The sequence below is a fragment of the Sinocyclocheilus anshuiensis genome, unplaced genomic scaffold, assembly GCF_001515605.1.
Source record: "Sinocyclocheilus anshuiensis isolate Anshui unplaced genomic scaffold, SAMN03320099.WGS_v1.1 scaffold210, whole genome shotgun sequence".
NCBI classification, from domain to species: domain Eukaryota; kingdom Metazoa; phylum Chordata; class Actinopteri; order Cypriniformes; family Cyprinidae; genus Sinocyclocheilus; species Sinocyclocheilus anshuiensis.
Window position 1 is genome coordinate 1,848,301 of NW_015547666.1, and position 10,401 is coordinate 1,858,701.

Genomic DNA, 10,401 nt, shown 5'->3' on the forward strand with positions numbered 1-10,401 from the left:
GCAGGAATCCGAACATGGTTACGGTGTGTTTTCTGTTTTCTGCCAACACGTGCGGTTTGGGGTTTGAGTGTGGCTGCTAGTATTTGTGTCTTGGCCCTGACAGTGACCGTGAATCAGGCACACCTTAAACTTTACAGAAGAGTGCTATATCCTCCCCTGACAGCGGCTCTTTTTTTGCCAAGCCATAAAAGTGCCAGTCATGGCGCGCCGGGCCGGAGGGGAGTCTTTGAAGACTGTCACGGGACACCCAGCGGCCCTCCCCGCCTGCGAGGTGTCGGGCTTCACCGCGGCCCCTTGAGCACCATCTCCCTCCCTGGTACCAGATACAAACATCACAGCCGTGAGCCGGGCCACTCTGGCAGGACTGGGAATGCCAAACGCGGTTCATGCTGATGGAGCAGACTGTAAATCATTCTCAGGAAGACGAAAGGGAGGAAACTGGCCTTTTCTTGTTGGTCGTCTGGCCCGTTTCCCCCCACTAACCTCATGACCCCGGAGTGCTTTGCCACTGCTCACGTCTGCCTCTGGCCAAGACTGAAATTAATTAGCGCCTTCCCACCTTAACCCGGGCCCCCTCCTTCCTCGGCCCAGACTTGGCGCTCAACACCGGCCATAAAAGAGGGGCCGCCTTCATCCGAACCAATTCATCAAGCTCCGCTTCTGCCGTTGGGAGGTGCGGGAGTCAGAGGAAGATGAACAGGGCCCTTCTCAGCTGTCCCGGGACGTCTGCGGGGGCCAGGATCATTTGTCAGGGCGGTCGTGGGGTTCTCCTCTCTCTGCTGCTGATCACACAGCGAGATTCACACTTGATGTGCATCAGATGTGCTCTATGTGGACACTTGAGAGAGCTCAACCAATGCAGAACATACTGGTTTTAAGTCATGTCCAAGTGATCGTGTTTAGAAGATGAGCGCACATGAACATGACATATTTACAAGTGGGAAATGTGGATTTTCTTTATTCCAGAGTTTGAGTTTGGAATGTGTCAATCAAAAAAGCTTGGTGGGGACAGATGTAGTCATGTAGTCGCATGATTTGTTCTTGCCAAATCAGTTAAACACAGCCAGACCAATAAAAAAATAAAAAATAAAAATATAGTAAAAACTGGCAGCTGAGGTTGGCGAAGCTTTACCATTAAAAATGATGGTAGCAACATAAAACATGCTGGTAAAGAGAAAACAACATGATGAATCAAATTTCATCACAACTTTTCCACAGCTAAATAATAATGAAATACTAAATACTTCCACAGATGAATATTACTATATAGGAACACAACACATGACAGTTATCATAGTTAGATATCATATGTACTCTTAAAAATAAAGATGCTTAAAAGGTTCTTCACAGTGATGCCATAGAATAACCATGTTTGGTTCCACAAAGAACCATTCAGTCAAATGTTCTTTAAAGAACCATCTCTTTCTTACCTTTTTATAATCTGAAGAACCTTCTTTCACCACAAAGAAACTTTTTTGAAACAGAAAGGTTCTTCAGATGTTAAAGGTTTTTATGGAACCATTTAGACAAAAAGCTTCTTCTATGGCATTGTGAAGCACCTTTATTTTTAAGAGTGTAGTGGTTTGGTATATTAAGGTAACTTACCATTGCAACTAACTAATTACTGAACAGTGTGTAGGCATTAAGGGCATAGGCCTCAAATGGTACAGGAGTTTTTCTGTTCACCTTGGTTAATTATCTTCATCTGCTGCCCCTCTTCTTTGTGGCATCCCCCAAGGGTCCATATTGGGCCCCATGTTGTTTTCTTTGTATATGTTGCCCTTGGGGTATATTGTCAGAAAACACAATATTTCCTTCTATTGTTATGCGGATGATGTACACATTTATTTTGTCTGTCAAAGCAAATGACAAAGTATTTCTGTCATTACTTAATTGCCTGAGATATTTAAAATATGGTTGGATTTCTTTGTTCTTTGTTTCTTTGAACTTTCTTTGTCTTAATGAAAATAAGACTGAAATTGTTGTGGTTGGTCGTCCTGGGGATTTAAGTGCTTGTGTAGATGCTCTTGGTAATTTAGGATTGTATGTTTGTCCATTTACCAAGAGTCTTGGTGTGATTTTTTACAGTGCTTTTAAATTTGAAAAACAGATTAGTTCTGTTGCAAAAGCCAATTTCTTCCAGCTGAGACTATTGGCTAAAGTCAAGCCCTAGCTGCTGCGTAAGGAGTTTGAAAGAGTAATTCATGCTTTTATAAAGTCTAGACTAGACTACTGTAACTCTTTATATGTTGGATTGGATCAGTCGTCTCTTCAACGCTACAGTTAGTGCAGAATGCAGCAGCTCGGCTACTAACTGGGACTAAAAAGTGTGAGCACATTACTCCAGTTTTAGCTTCACTCCACTGGCTTCCCGTCTGCTTGAGGATTGATTTTAAGATTTTATTGTTTGTTTTTAAGATTTTAAATGGCTTGGTGCCTTCTTATTTATCAGAGCTTTTACATTTTACATGCATCCAATCAGATGCTCCTCAAGGTTCCGAGATACAGGTTAAAAAATAAAGGTAACTGAGCTTTTTCAGTTTGAGTTTACCTGTTCACATAAGAACTGCTTGGACTGTTGGAATTTTAAAGTCGTTTCTTAAAACACACCTGTATTCCTTAGCTTTCATTTCGAGTTGAGTTTGGACATTGTGACTTTTTCTACTGTGTTTGTTTTGTTTGTGTGTGTATCCTGATATTGTTAAGCACTTTGGTCAACCATGGTTGTTTTTAAATGTGCTATATAAATAAATGGAACTGTAATTAACTAATTAACAGATTAGCATATGTTTGTATAGACACACACACACACACACACACACACACACACACACACACACACACACACACACACACATGTTGATCTTAGTATAGTGCTGGTATGTCCTCATAGCATTACTGTTTGGTGCAATCGTATCCATCCATTATTTTCATTAACTGGATCCATGAAGTTTTCTTCATAGGTGACTGAGTGATTGAGTTGAGCAATGAAATGGGCTGTAGGGTGGGGTTTACACTTAACTCACTATATGCTAATTTAGCGGGTTTCCATACACAGAGAAAAATATAGCTTCTGCATAATGCAGGGGTGTACATTTCATCTAATAGTAGGGTGGGGACAATAAACATAAAATTTCTCAAGAGCAATTTTTTAAGGGGACACAAATAATAGAGCTAAAATTGTACTTGTAAGGATATGTATACACAGAGCTACTAATAAGGAGTGTATACGCCTTACTACTATTAGTGCAGCAGGGAGACCGTGCCAAATTAGACAACTTAAAGCTGTTGTGGTCACGCCGAGACAGCGCTGGTGTCCGTTGTAGACATCACAGTGTTGCCAAGTGGGCTACTATTTCACTGTTGCCGTGGGTTGTTTTTCATGTCCGTGGGTTGAAGCGACCCCAATAACATGTATTTTAGCCCCCGGAATGGGATTTTTACCAAGGGACCCCCTCGAAACGCCGTTAGTTTGGGCTAGTTTTGAGTAGCAATTGGGCAGATTTTGTTGTGAAAACCTGGCAACCCTTTCAGTCAAGCAGGTAACCTTATTATTGCTAACATAGCGGACTCGTCGGAAAACACATTGGCATCATCTGTATTAAAGAGAAAATAATCACTTCATCCGATGTTTAAATTGCCTTGTTTTTTTCCAACGAAAATTACTTAATTGCACATAATTATGACATCTAAATCTGAGGTATGCTACATTTGCTAAGTCTCCTTAGGTAAGTGAATAGTAGAGGAGTAGACAAACATTATGTTGTTGTCTAGATACCTTGTTTGACCAGATTCTAAGGCAGCATCACATTATTCCCAAGGAAGGTAATAATAATAAAAAAAACATGCCATTAGTCACTATATCACTATATATGAAACTGGCATGCACAGTGCAGTTAGAACTGAGAAAATATCTATAATCATTTGTTGAAGATAATACCGTGTTTGATATTTCGTTATGTAATGCCACAGAGGTTTTTAAATGTGTTGTAATCATCTTTTTAGGGCAGTGCATATGAGCCGTCTTATTAAAGTTCCTGCTAGCCACTTAATGCCTTCTGGGTTATGACAGTTGCATACTGCACACAGTACTAGTTTTCAAAAGATTTAAAACAAGCATGAAATGTTCTACAAAAACTGTCAAATGAAGATCTACAATTAGAAGAATCACACCCCCACTAAACACCCAGCACTGAAAGAGAAATATATCCAACAGTTGGCTCTGCATGAAAAAGAGGTTTCAGATGGGCACAGCGTTTATGAGGGTGTACCTGCTGCTCCGTCATCTGCCAGATGAAAGTCTCCAGCAGTCAGGCATTCAAGGATCCATGACAAAGTCACATAAAGTTCTTCATTAGAGTTTGTTTGTGGCCCTCTTCAGGCAATAATTTATGCAAAACCCACAATATTTCAAACAAGCCTGTTGCGTTTTAAAAAGTGGGGAACATTTTCAGTTTCAGAGAAGCAGTACATCAAATCTTATTTTGATATTTCTATAATCGAATCCATTTGACATTTAGCTTTCAAATATAAAGAATTGTATGTAGTCGATAATAAAGTGTTATTGCTTTTACTGCTTAAAAAAAGCTTGTCTTTGGTTTTGCTACACAAATTCTCGTTATTTTAAGGTCACTTTAAAAAGCGTCTTCTAAATTAGTAAAAAGCTGGCAATTTATTAAGTTTCTATACTTTTACTACAGAGTATTTATTTATTTAGATCTTTGGCATTAAATTGATGACATTTTTTGAGCTTTGGCATTAAAAATAAATGACTAAATAAAAAATAATTATATATATACACAAACACAGACACACATTGGTCACACATTCCTCTTAAATTGTAAAACAAATCTTAGCTTCCATTCATTTGTCTTGTAACAATATTAACAATATTTGTGTCAGTTATATTTCCAGAGTTTAAGAAACAACAGAGATTGAGTTCAAAGTGATTGAAGTTTGATTAAAAAGGCAGTAACAGAAGTTTTAGTGGGTTCAAACTTCAAATCTTAATTCGTAAATCTAAAGGTCAACTTTTGCTGCCTACAAACTTACTGAACTCATCCAAAACATATTAAAATGGAGATTTATTTAACATTTACTCTAAGTAAATATTATATCTATTCCACGAGTAGATACGCCACGCAGTGCTGAGCAGGAAACTTTAAAGATCAGTCTGGAGATTATCCCTGGAGATTGAGATTGTATCTGCGTCAGGATTCCCAAATTTACTGGAGACAGAGGGAGGGGCAAAACTGAATTTGCCCTGCACTTATTAGGTGTCATTCATATAGTTAGTGCCTCTGAAAGGTTGAGGTTGACATTAGACGGGCCGAGGTGCAGACAGGCATGCAATGGTCTATTGATTTTCTCCAATGCACTGTCGGAGGCTTAAACTTTAGGTCTGACAGAGGATGTCAAAATAGCAGACTGGTGTAGCTTGAGTACTTTCAGCATTTGACACAGGAAAAACTGATTGAAAAATGTGGTAATTTAAAGAGAAGATACAGCATTCTGATCATGATATTGCATTTAAAGAGGTGGTTGATTGCGATTTCACTTTTTTAATGTTAGTTAGTGTGTAATGTTGCTGCGATTCAGTCTTCTAACGATTCTAATGGATTGACAAGTTTCAAAATGTTCATTACTTTTTATCACCTGGGCTGGGCTTGCTATGTGTTTTTTTAATAACAAAAAAAAGGATATAATTTTTGGTGACTGTAAAAGCCCTTTCACAAGAAAAGTGAAATTAATAAACCTCAGGCTGAAGGAAGTGCACGGGACAGGAGAGCTATCAGTGAATAAATGCGAAAACAAAGTACAGTAGCTCACGTTATGCATTTGAAAAAGTAACTCAGATATTTTGTTGTAGATTTAAAAGTAACTATTTACTTGAGAAAAGTAATCTGACTCCGTGATACTTGTAATGTGCTACCCCCAACACTGCCTCTAAGTATACCTTGCAAAGAAGAAAAATGTAGATTTAATCTAGATTTGTATATGTTACAGGGCGAACGAGACGTGAGATGTGCGGATCTATCTGCAAAGCTTTTATTTAAAGGCGTGGTCATAAAAACAGGCAAGGTTCTGACAATGGCAAACAGGTATATAGAGGGCAAGACAAAAGAGTAATCCAAACCGGGCGTGAGTCAGTCGACAGCTAACGTTATCCAGAGGGCTTGACAAGAGGGGAAATCCAATAACACGAACAGTAGTCCAGGCGAGGTGCAAACACAGTCCGAAACAGCAGGCAAAGGGTTAATCCAAGATAAACAGGCAAAAATCAGATAACACGGGAAAGCAGGCAAGACAAGACTATGATTAGGAACTAAGGACTAGAAACTAGGGCAGGAAACTGGCTCCGCAATGTGCTACCACTAGGAGAGCGATAAACGCAAACAATACTCAACGACTTCAGCAGGATCTGAGTGGGTGTTCCCTTTCAGTTGGTCACTACGAGTCACGTCGTGACCGACGAATTGGGATATCGCTTCGATAGACCAATCTACTTCACATTCTGGTTTTGAAGTAAAAGAGAACAATGCAGTGTAGTTCTCTTCTTTGTAATTTAATATTTAATGCATCAGAGGATTGCTCAGTCATGTGTCCTCAAATAATTTTAGCACCATATAACATCTTATAATACATATATAATACATGGTTTTGCTTTTAAGTGAAAGTTCTTTAAAATAAAAAGATGTTTGTTTTTAATACGTTTCATCAAAAATGTAGTTTGATCAAACTTTGCCATTGGAACATCTTTGCTTGGTTTCTCACAGAGGTTTCCCAGAGGTTCTCAAGAGTGATCTTCGCCTTCAGCTTCCAACATCCATTTTCACAATCCAGTCAATTCCAGATAAATAAAATAAAGTCCCGCACTATTCTTTTCTCCCATTAGATATCCAGATTCACAAACTGTTTAAGAATTCAGTTTAATGTTAACAGATTATAATGCCATGTACTATATAACATCAGTTGTGTGTTTTGAGTTAACATGAATAAATAAGAATTAATGTATTACAATATGTGTAACGCTGTAGGAATAACTTGTAAATACATGCTTCGTTGGAATTCAGTTGCAAACTGACTCAGATTTTACATTAAAACTGAAACAGGCAGGTCTGTGATGATGAAAATGCTTCTTTGTGGAGAGCGAAAACGTTGTTAAAATTGCTAAGTTTTGTGCACAGCCTCTGTGCAACCTCTCTCTAAAAATATAAATAATTTCTATCCACTTCGCAGACATCTTGATTCAACTCGTTTACAACAAATCAGTGCTATTTCATCTGCCAATCAAGATGCCAACGGCGAGCCCCACGAGCACCAGCTGTGTCAAAGACGTGCTTCTGTGCGAACCGAGCGGCGTGCTTAAAAAAGCCAAAAAAGCTCCCTAATATCCCAGGCTGGCAGCTGTCCATCAGAGAACTCAGATCTAGCCCCCATAACTAACCCAGCCTCTCCCGCTTCCCCTGAACGCTACAGGCCTTGCATGGCCGATCAGTCATCGTAATGCCTGGCTAGACGGCCGTTAGAGACCACGAGCCTGTGAGCCATTGATTTTCCAGTATGTTTCTCCTTTCCCTCACCAGCTAATAAGGGTTCTTGAGTCTGGACTTTAGAAGACTTTAAGTGAAGGGTAAGTCAACAGTGTGCCTCCGGGTGTACAGACAGAGAGATTGATGCTTGAAGGAGAGTTAAGGTTCTCCGAGACATACTGTAGTAAGGAAATATGAAAGAAAATACAATAAGTAAATGTTCTTTTCTCTTAACGGAATAGTTCACCCAAAATGAAACTTCTGTTATCATTTACTTGAAATTGTCATTTGTTGTTCCAAAGCTGCATGATCTCTTTTCTTCTTTGGAACACAAAGTTAAAAGGTAAAATATCTTCCCCCAAAGCTTCCCCTAAATATGGCGCCATTGCAATGCTGAGGCATGTTGGAATCAGTGCTGCTTGGTTCTGTGTTGGCTATGTTCACAGAGCAGTATATGGCCACCAGTCCTGTATTTGAGTCCAAAGAATGGTTAGATTCACACATTTTATGGGAGTAACGACCGCATTCTATAATCAAGCTCACACCCATGCATTTTCAGGGCTCGTAACCGTATTTTCAGCGAAGCCCTGCTCTGTGAACTGAACCAGACTGGGCAACTAGCTGTCTGTTACATCATACAGTGTGGGAGAGTATGGAAGCCCGTTTCCGCCACTGAATAAAATAAAAAAAAAAGGTTATTGCGACTTTTTATCTCACAATTCTGAATTATTTTTTTTACAGAATTGTGAGATAAAAAGTCGCAATAACCTTTTTTTGATTTTTTATTCAGTGGCGGAAACAATATAAACTCGCAATTGTGAGTTGTAAAGTCAGAATTGCAAGTTAAAGTCCAATTTTGAGGGGGGTTGGGGAATGATATGTCTCGCAATTGCGCGTTTATATCATGCAATTCTGACTTTATTTCTCAGAATTGCAAGTTTATATCTCACAATTATGACTTTTTAACTTGCGATTGTGAGTTTGTATCACGCAATTCTTAGAAAAAAAGTCCGAATTGTGAGATAAAAAGTCGCAATTACCTTTTTATTTTTTATGCAGTGGCGGAAACGGGCTTCCATAGGAGAGTCTGCTCACATCCAAATTGTGAGATATAAAACTTGCATTTCTTGTCAGAATTTTTTTTCCAATTCTGAAAAAAAAAGGATAATTTCCAAGATGCAAAATGAACTCAAAATTGCGAGATATAAATTTGTATTAGCGAGAAAGTCGGAGCTACATTATAATCTCGCAATTCTAAAAAACAAAATTGAATTGTTAGATATAAACTTGCAATTCTGAGGAAAAACGTCTGAATTGAGAAATATGAACTTACAATTCTGGGGGAAAATAAAAGGTTGTAGTGTAAAATAAAACTTTCAATTTTGGAAAAAAAAGGGCAGAACTGAGAGATATAAACTACTATATCTTCTAAAGTCACAAATGTGTTCTCTTTCAATTTTTAAACTGCTCACTTAAATTGGTGAGACATTAACTGAAAATTGCGAGAAATAAAGTTAGAACTATTATAAACTCAGTTTCTAAAAAAAAAGTCTGAATTGTGTGATATATACTTGCAATTCTGAGGAAAACAAAGCAGAATTGTAAAATGTTAACTCAAAATCACAACTATTTTTATTATTATTATTTGTATTTTCTTTCTTTCTTTCTTCCTTCCTTCCTTTTTCTTTCTTTCTTGCTGGAGACAGGCTTTGTAGAATCGAGCTGCATGCAGTCACTGTTTCCACTGGAGCTGCTTCCGTCAGTTTTGTGGTTGGATATCTACTGTTATATAAAAGCTGCTTCCGGTCAAGTTTTGCTCACATCTCAGTTGGACACTTGAAATTGACTTGAAATGTGATGAGACATTACAGTTTAATGAGGGTCGACCATCTCTGATATTACTTTAGTAAACTGTCACTATGGTTGCATGCTATAGTCAGGCTCGACTTCATGCAGACAATATTTCTTGTGAACAGTACCTTTCGATACTCACACCTGTAAGTAAATGTGGTCGTCAATCCCAAACACTGACATCTGAATGTAGCTTATAGTTCATTTCAGAGCCGACAGGAGATATTCGTCTCCTTACAAAAATCTCTTGTATGGCTTCAGAAGACTTGGAATATAGTGCAAAACTTTTATTTTACTTACCTAATGGTGCGCTTGTTTTATTAGAAGAAAGGTCATGGGTTTGAAACGGTGAGTAAATGATTCAAATTTCCTTTTTGTGCTAAACTACTACTTTAACAGAATGGTATTTGCAAGTGTGCATAAACACAATTACAGCCTACAAAAAAGATATGAAGAAAAAAAAAAAGTACCATGAGCCATTTATATAAATGACTGCAGAGTGTTTTATGGTTTTATGGATGTTTTGCAGAGACACAGGATGCTTTAAATTGAACGTTCCAAATGCCATAATCTGTAATCTTCTTCAACCTCATCTTCCAGTGTTAGCTCACAGTCGAAGGAAAACATTTATCAAGAGATTTATCCACACTGTAATAGTCAGAAGGGTGGTTTATACTAGATCAGTGCTTCTCAACTGGTGGGTCGTGACCCAAAATTGGTTCGGAGGTCAGTTCTTTTCAAAACACTTATGACAGTTTGTTAATATTTTACATTTTGGTTGCAAATTTGTATAGGCTTGTGCCGGGTTCAGACTACACGATATTTTTGTCGGTCACGATAGTCACTGTGTCAGATTACACGATTTTGACTCATAAAATCTTGTCGTGTCGTGGACAAGAAACATGTCAGACTACACGTTGCTTCCCGACCATTCATCGCGTGCCGTCTTTAACGACGCGCGTGATGTCATCGAGAAGGCGGAACTAGCGACTGACTTCCGAAAACAAGAGTGTAAACA